At 45.7% G+C, this 7,414-nt stretch overlaps 1 pseudogene; it reads left to right on the top strand.

Moving 5' to 3' along the window:
• Positions 1-5,712: 5,712 nt before the first annotated feature.
• On the top strand, positions 5,713-7,214 carry LOC116893580 (annotated as a pseudogene).
• The last annotated feature ends 200 nt before the right edge of the window (positions 7,215-7,414 follow it).

The following is a 7,414-nucleotide window of genomic DNA, read 5'->3' as shown; positions in this document are numbered from 1 at the left end:
AAGGCCCTCAAGGCTTCCCGCGTCTGCCGTTGCCAGGAGACAGCGAGCGAGTTCTGAGAAACGGAAGGCTCCTCCCAGGCCCGCTGGCTGGAGGGCGGGCTCTGTTTGAAGACCTAGGAGTTGCTTTAGACCTAGGAGTTGGTGTCTAGGAGTTGGTGTCCAGGAAGGAACTGTGATGGGGCAAGCTTTGACAGGCTTAAATAGCTGCTGACGGGATTCTGCAACATGCTATGCCTGGATCTGTGACTCTGAACCTTAGACACAGACTCTCTCCGCTTTTCAACTAAGAGAATACAGACACTATCGTTGTCACACTCCGGGTGTTCTCTTAGCTGAACATAGCAGTTCCTTCATTAAATACTACTGAGTTTGCCAAAGGCTTAGACAACAACAAAGACAAAAAACAAAAACGGTGGATCTAGGAAGGAATCCATTTGTGTAGACGTTGAAATAAACCAGTGTGTCTTTGTCTGGTGAGATGAAAGGATTAATGTGGTCATGGAATGGAGGCATGTTGAAGAATGCTGGACAGTGGGGAATCTAAGTAAACCCAAGATCTGTTATAGCTCTGTATTGGTGCCGAGGCCGTCTGTGCAGTTTTGATTTAGGGGTGGTTCTCTTTGAGCCTCCTTTGCCCGTTTGTTACCGGGTGATGGTTTCATCTACTCTAAGGATAAAATGGATATAAAGTGTTCGGCACAACATGCCAGACGCTTTATGTACCCTTTGGGAGCAAGCAGATAAAACAAATGAGTGTGGCCAACCTGCTAAATACAGAGCTGTGGATCCTATGCTCAACTAAGAAATGCTTGTTCTGGGGTGGGGGTGGGGGGCAGGTGGTATGGTCAGGAGCATGTGCAGACAGCAGCCCAAGCCTTCAGGATAATTCTTCCGGCAGCGCCGCTGTAACTGCTCTGGGCTCAGAGATGAAGACAATCAAGAGAACTACCCACGGGTGGCAGCTCAAATAGACGAACTCGTCCTGCCCTCCCACGAGGCCCTGCAGCATGTAGAACAGGCCCTGCTAGCGGATGGAGTGCTGAGAACCAGGATGGGCAACTTCAAGTCCCGAAAGCCCAAATCCACCCTCAGAGCCGAGAGTGGCCGGAACCACGGAGAAAGCCAGTTACGAAGACAGTTCTGTATTGCAGTAACCATAGGAATTCAGCCCACCGTTAAGAATGATCAGCACTTGAAAGAAGTGAGTCCTCTGTGCGGCTGCTCCACTGCGCCTGCATCCGTCCATTGGGTTTCAAGACTTTATGCTTCCTTCAATAAACCCCAGAGATAGATAAATAAATAAATAAATAAATAAATAAATAAATAAATAAATAAATAAATGCTTATTCTGGAAAACCGCCACTCACAGAGACAAAACCTTACTTTTTCAGCCCTTTGTAACTTCAGGTCAAATTCGACCTAGTTCCCTGAGGTTTAGAACATGCAAGTGGCCTTTCTCGTAAACCCGGAAGTACTAAGCGTGCTTAAGTTGAATAATTCCCTCCGTTCTTCAGACTAAGAACATGAGTCTACCATCCAGGTGAAAAGCAGCTTCTTAAAAATTATATCTTTCAACTGTGACAAGTGACTGCCAAGCTCTCTCCAATCAGCAGAACCTGGGCTGTCAAAGGACTGCAGTCAATATTGTTGAGACATACATACATACATACATACATACATACTACATACAACCACATAACAACTTCATATTTTATATATAAAATAAATCAGGCGCCCCACCCCCAAATCCTTCCTTTAAACTGCGTTGTTCACAGACAGTAGAAACTCACCCCACTCTTTGTGAGCCTAATTCTAGAATTTCCATTGAATTCTTCTAAATGAATACAGAGTAAATGGTGGGAAAAGAATATTGACAGCAAACTTTAATGAAGGAATAAGGTACATCACCACAACTTGATACAAATGACGCATGGAACTGGCTTAACCACACAGAAGGGTAATTTTAATTCTGAGCCAGGATGTTCTTGACATGCTCGCCCATGGCTGTAAACGCCAAGACCCTGAGAGGAGAAACACTCTTCAAATCACAACAATCACATGCCAGACAAATCCAAACAAAACACATTTTACGTATAAAGAACCCCAGACCTAGAGGAACAAACTGTCTTGCAGGAAATCACAACACCACATACTGTCCTTTTGGAGTAATAGTTAAAACACCAGCTGTGATTTGCCCTATGGCCGCTACGGGCCTGATTTGGAAAAGGGTGCTGGATCCTTTAGCGATGACCCCGAATTTAAACGCTGGTTCTTGTTCCCTGAGTGCTCGTGGGTCAGATGTCTAACTTCCATTTTCTTTATTAGTAAAATAGTGAAGAAAAGGGATGTGAAGACTGAAGTGACCACTTCCCGTCGCCAGGTGGGACTTCCGAGGGAGAGGGACACCAACATACCCACAAAAACCTTCCATCCAAAATTCGTCTTGCCTACAAGATATGTAGGGATTAAAGATGGACCAGAGATTGAAGGAATGGCCAACCAATGACTGGCCTAACTTGAGACCCATCTGACGGGAGAGAGCCAAACTGGGACACTATTAACGATACTCTGCTAGGCTTGCAGACAGGAGTCCAGCATAGCTGTCTTTCTGAGAGGCTTCATCCAGCAGCTTACGGAAAAAGATGCAGAGACCCACAGCCAACACTAGGAGGAGCTCGGGGAGTCTTGTGGAAGAGTGGGGGATAGGATTGAGGGAGCCTGAGAGATTGAGGACACCACAAGAAAACCTAGAGACTCAACTAACCTGGGCCCAAAGGGGCTCCCAGAGACTGAACCACCAACCAAAGAGCGCGCTTGGGCTGGATCTAAGCCTACGTATTTGTAGCAGTTGCACAGCTTGGTTTTCATGCGGGTCCCCTAAGAACTGGAATGGGGGCTGTCTCTGACTCTGTTCCCTGCCTTTGGACCCCCCTCTGCTAGGTGGACTGTCTTGTCCAGCCTCAGTGGGAGAAGGTTTGCTTAGACCTGCTGTGACTTGATGTTCCAGGGAGGGTTGGTCCCCATGGGGGACTTCCCCTTCTCTGAGAAGTAGGGAAAGTGGTACTAGGGGGGGAAAGGAATGTGAGCGTGAGACTGGGTGCAGAGGGCATAAATAAATAAAAATAAAAATATTAAGGAAGAATGATACCACAAATGTACTTGGCATGTCACAAGCACTCTGGAGGGTTGACAGTATTATCCTCCAGGTAATTGCAGAGGGGAAACGGAACAGGTAGAACAGCACGCGGCAGGTCATGCCTCGTCACTCTCTCAGGCTACCCTCTGGTCACATTGCATCATCCGGGCAGTTGCCTTGGGTTTCAGTTTAGAGAATTTCAAACCTGCTTTCTATTGGACATCTTTCAGAGACTGGGGGGAAAAAAGAGTATTATTTCTATTGCTGCTGCTGTTACTATTATTGTTGGGTTTTGTTTTTGATGTTCTAATAATAATAGCAGTAATAATGTAATTATTATTTTTAAGTACGTAGTCACTGCCCCTGTTAGACTTAGAGGAAGAGAGATTTGACTGAGGGCAGCAGTAGCCCAGCCTCGTAGGGAAGTGGTTAGAAAGGCGCACTTCCTTCTGTCAACGGAAACAGAGCAAGCCTCTGAGGATCTGCCTAAATGAGGAATCAAACTTCGGTACAGACTATCTCTCGAACACTTTTTAAATTATTATTATGAGCTTTAGAGTTTACAATAAACCATATAGTCAATATGGTTCCAGAAAGCTAAGTGTAAACCCATGATAATCTGGGTTGTTTTTTGTTTTTTTTTTAATCCTTACTTGTGGATCAGTTTTTTCACTAGTAGAACTACAGGATCACCCAAAGCAGGAATTATCTTTTCAACAAACTCAGTTGGAACTTTCAAAAGCCCTAAACTCCTACTGATTGGTTCTCACGACTGCTCAGCACTTGTCTCAGGCTTGGCACACGTCCAGGAGCCTTTACTCTCTGAACTTACAACGCGGGATTACTACCAGCCCATTTTACAGAGAGGGAAAGTAAACCGTCCAAAGGCAAAGTAACTTATTTGAAATCTAAAGCATCCAAGAGCTCAGGAAATGGAACTAGAATATAACTTTGATTCACAGTACAGATTCATAAGCAACCTGCCCCCTTCCTCTTTCAATTAAAAGGAGTTTGTAGTCCTTTTTTTGGTAGTTGTTCTTTGCTGCGCCAAAAATCAAAAAAATCCAAAGTCTTAGGCATGAAAAGTGAATTCCAGAGAGCTACATCCCCATCCTTAAATTGAATAAACTGAAGATGTTTAAAAATGGCTTTGATAAATCGCAATTTTAACTCAGCCATTTTTCCTAGTGCTCAGCCTACACATTTGCAGTGGGAGATCTGGGTTCGGTTTGTGTCAAAACCATGTAGCCCTGACCCGAATGCTTATGAGGGGATAAACTTTAGCTCTAGTGCTGTTTGAAATTAAATTCTGAGTATAGGTTCATTTAAGCAAGGGAAGCAGAAAATAAGGTATCAGTCCCTAGCTAGGCATGCTAATGTTATGTCGTTAATCCCATCCTCTAGGAAGCATGGCTTTCTGTGAGTTTGAAGATACCTTGGACTGAGATAGTGAGTTCAAAGACAGTTAGGCCTGCCTAGTTGAGACCCTGATTCAAAACAGCAACAGGAATAATATAAAAAAGTGGTGTTTTCTCCTAACAGACCTTGTGGTGTTTGAATAGCTTCCCCCATCCCCGTCCTCAGCCCATAAAAGAATGTTTGAATGCTTGACTGTAGGGAGTAGCACTGTTAGGAGGTGTGGCCTTGTTAGAGGAAGTATGTCACTATGTGGGCGGGGCTTTGAGGTCTGCTGTGCTCAGGCATTGCCCAATGCGGAGAGAGTTTCCTCCTGGCTGCCTTTTAGAATAAGATGTAGAATCCATGGTTTTTCTAGCACCATGTCTGCCTGCAGTGCCCTCTTTCTTGCCACGATGATAATGGACTGAACTTCTGAAACTGTAAGCCAGCTCCAACTAAATGTTTTTCTTTACAAGAGTTGTCTTGGTCATAGTGTCTGTTCACAGCAATGCAAATCCCAATGGAGACAGACTTCATACATAATACTTAAGACTTCATACATTAAAAGACCATAGTATTTTCAATAGCAGCATCCCAGGGGGAAAAATATCTCAAGAACATTCATAGAACCACAGAAACATCCAGTACCAAAATTGTATAATTCGCAATTATTGATAGCCAATAAAAAAACCAGTAGGCAGGAAGATATATTCCATTAAGGAAAAGAAAAAAGTTAAGTCAAAAGGAATAAAGCAAAATGGATGATGGAGTTAGCAGACAGATCATTACAACAGTTATCATTACTGAAACCCTTATGTGCAAAAACCCAGAAAACAGATGTGTTAACTTCACCTAGAATTAAAAAAAAAGTCTATATTGAAAAAAACACTGAATTGATGCTAGATAAGACATTACAGGAAAATTACTTCCTTTGAAGCGCCAGAAATAGAAGCTATCCAGAATGAAAGAGAGAAGAAAACAGTTGAAAAAAGTGAGTACAGTCTCAGGAGAGTTGGCCCAATGTCTGTGTGGTTAGAACACACAAATGGGCAGCGTCATGGTAGATGCCAAGCAACTGAATACAAAAAACAGTTATATGGAAACTAATGGCTGAGATTTTTATAAATTCTATAAAGGTTATAAACCTGCAGATCGGCAGTGAAGAGTTGCGGCCGGGTACAATTATGGGAGAAGACTACTTCAGGAATGCGTCAGAATGGGGCGAAGAGGCGGATGGCGGCCAGCATCAGGAAGATGGTTCCGAAGAAGGAGAGGATGATGCTGAGGTGCGGCAGGAATGTCTGCATAAGTTTTCCACCCGGGACTACAACGTAGAGTCCTCCATTTTTAACATTTGAAGAGCTATTTCCAGGCAGGAGGGTCCCCAGAAAATGTCATCCAGCTCTTACCTGACAACTATACGGCGGTGGCCCAGACTGGGAACCCGCTGTCTGAGTGGCTCATTCAGACAGGTGTTGAGCCAGTGCAGGTGCAGGAGACTCTGTGGAAAACCACTCGAAGAGTTTGCTGATCAAGCACTTTGACCCTTGGAAAGCAGATTCTATTTTCACTGAAGAAGGAGGAGACCCCAGCTTGGCTTGAGCAGATGATCACACACACCACTTGGGGAGGTCTGTTTTATAAGTTGGCTGAGGCCCATCCTGCTTGATGCGGGGTGCCAAGGTGAGATCACCAGCGTGTCCACAGCCTGCCGGCAGTTGGAAGTGTTCTCCAGAGTTATTCAAGATGTTCACCAGCATGGACCCTACTCCTGTGGAACTCATCCCGGTGCCAGCCTTCCTGGACCTGTTTATACGGTCACTCTTCAAGCCAGGGGACAAGATCAACCAGGTTTACAAGCACAAGTACATCCACATCCCGGCTCATGCTGCTAGTGTGGTTGAGATCTGGAAGAAGAACAAGCAGGTTAGCATTGGCAAAGATGAGCTCAAGTCCACGTCAAAGGCTGTAGAAACTGTTCACAATCTATGCTGCAATGGGAACAAAGGGGCCGCTGAGCTGCTGGCTGAGTTGAGCACACTTTATCAGTGTATTAGGTTTCCAGTGGTGGCAATGGGTGTGCTGAAGTGGGTAGATTGGACCGTGTCTGAGCCAAGGTACTTCCAGCTACAGACTGATCGCACTCCGGTTGGTTCACCTGGCCTTGTTGGATGAGATCCGCACCTGCCACCAGCTCCTGCGCCCCCAGGTTCTGCAGCTGCTTGTTAAGCTTTGTGAGACGGAGCGTTCCCAGCTAGACGTGATGGAGCAGCTCAAATTGAAAAAGACGCCTCTGGACAGGATGGTGTATCTGCTGAGCCGTGGCTATGTCCTTCCTGTGGTCAATTATATCCAAAAATGTCTGGAGAAGCTGGACACTGACATCTCACTCATCCGCTACTTTGTCACGGAGGTTCTGGACATCATCGCCCCTCCATACACCTCAGACTTTGTGCAACTTTTCCTCCCCATCTTGAAAAATGACAGCATCCCCGGCACCATCAAGGCAGAGGGCGAGCATGACCCCGTGACAGAGTTCATTGCTCAATGCAAGTCTAATTTCATCGTGGTGAACTTAGAGCATCCATCACTGAAGCCAAATCCTCCGTACCCAGCTCGGGAGGACAAGGACTGGTTCAGAAAGCCGCTCTGTGAAGGAGGCTCACCCAGCCTGCTATAAGCAGGGCCTGCTGGGAAGGAGCAGGCAGATTTTCTCAAAGGTAGCTGCTGTAGTAGACAGCCGCTCTGTATTGCAGTGTGGCTCGAGTGGAGTGCCAGGGAGGTGTGTACCACCTCTGGAGAGGAACCCAGTGGGCCTCTGGGTAGTGGGTATCCAGAAGCTGGGATGCTTCCTCGAAGGGTTTCTGTAGGTTCCCTTCC

Source organism: Rattus rattus, chromosome 2 (genome assembly GCF_011064425.1).
Source record: "Rattus rattus isolate New Zealand chromosome 2, Rrattus_CSIRO_v1, whole genome shotgun sequence".
In the NCBI taxonomy this organism is placed as follows: domain Eukaryota; kingdom Metazoa; phylum Chordata; class Mammalia; order Rodentia; family Muridae; genus Rattus; species Rattus rattus.
This window is presented reverse-complemented; position numbering and strand designations above follow the sequence as displayed.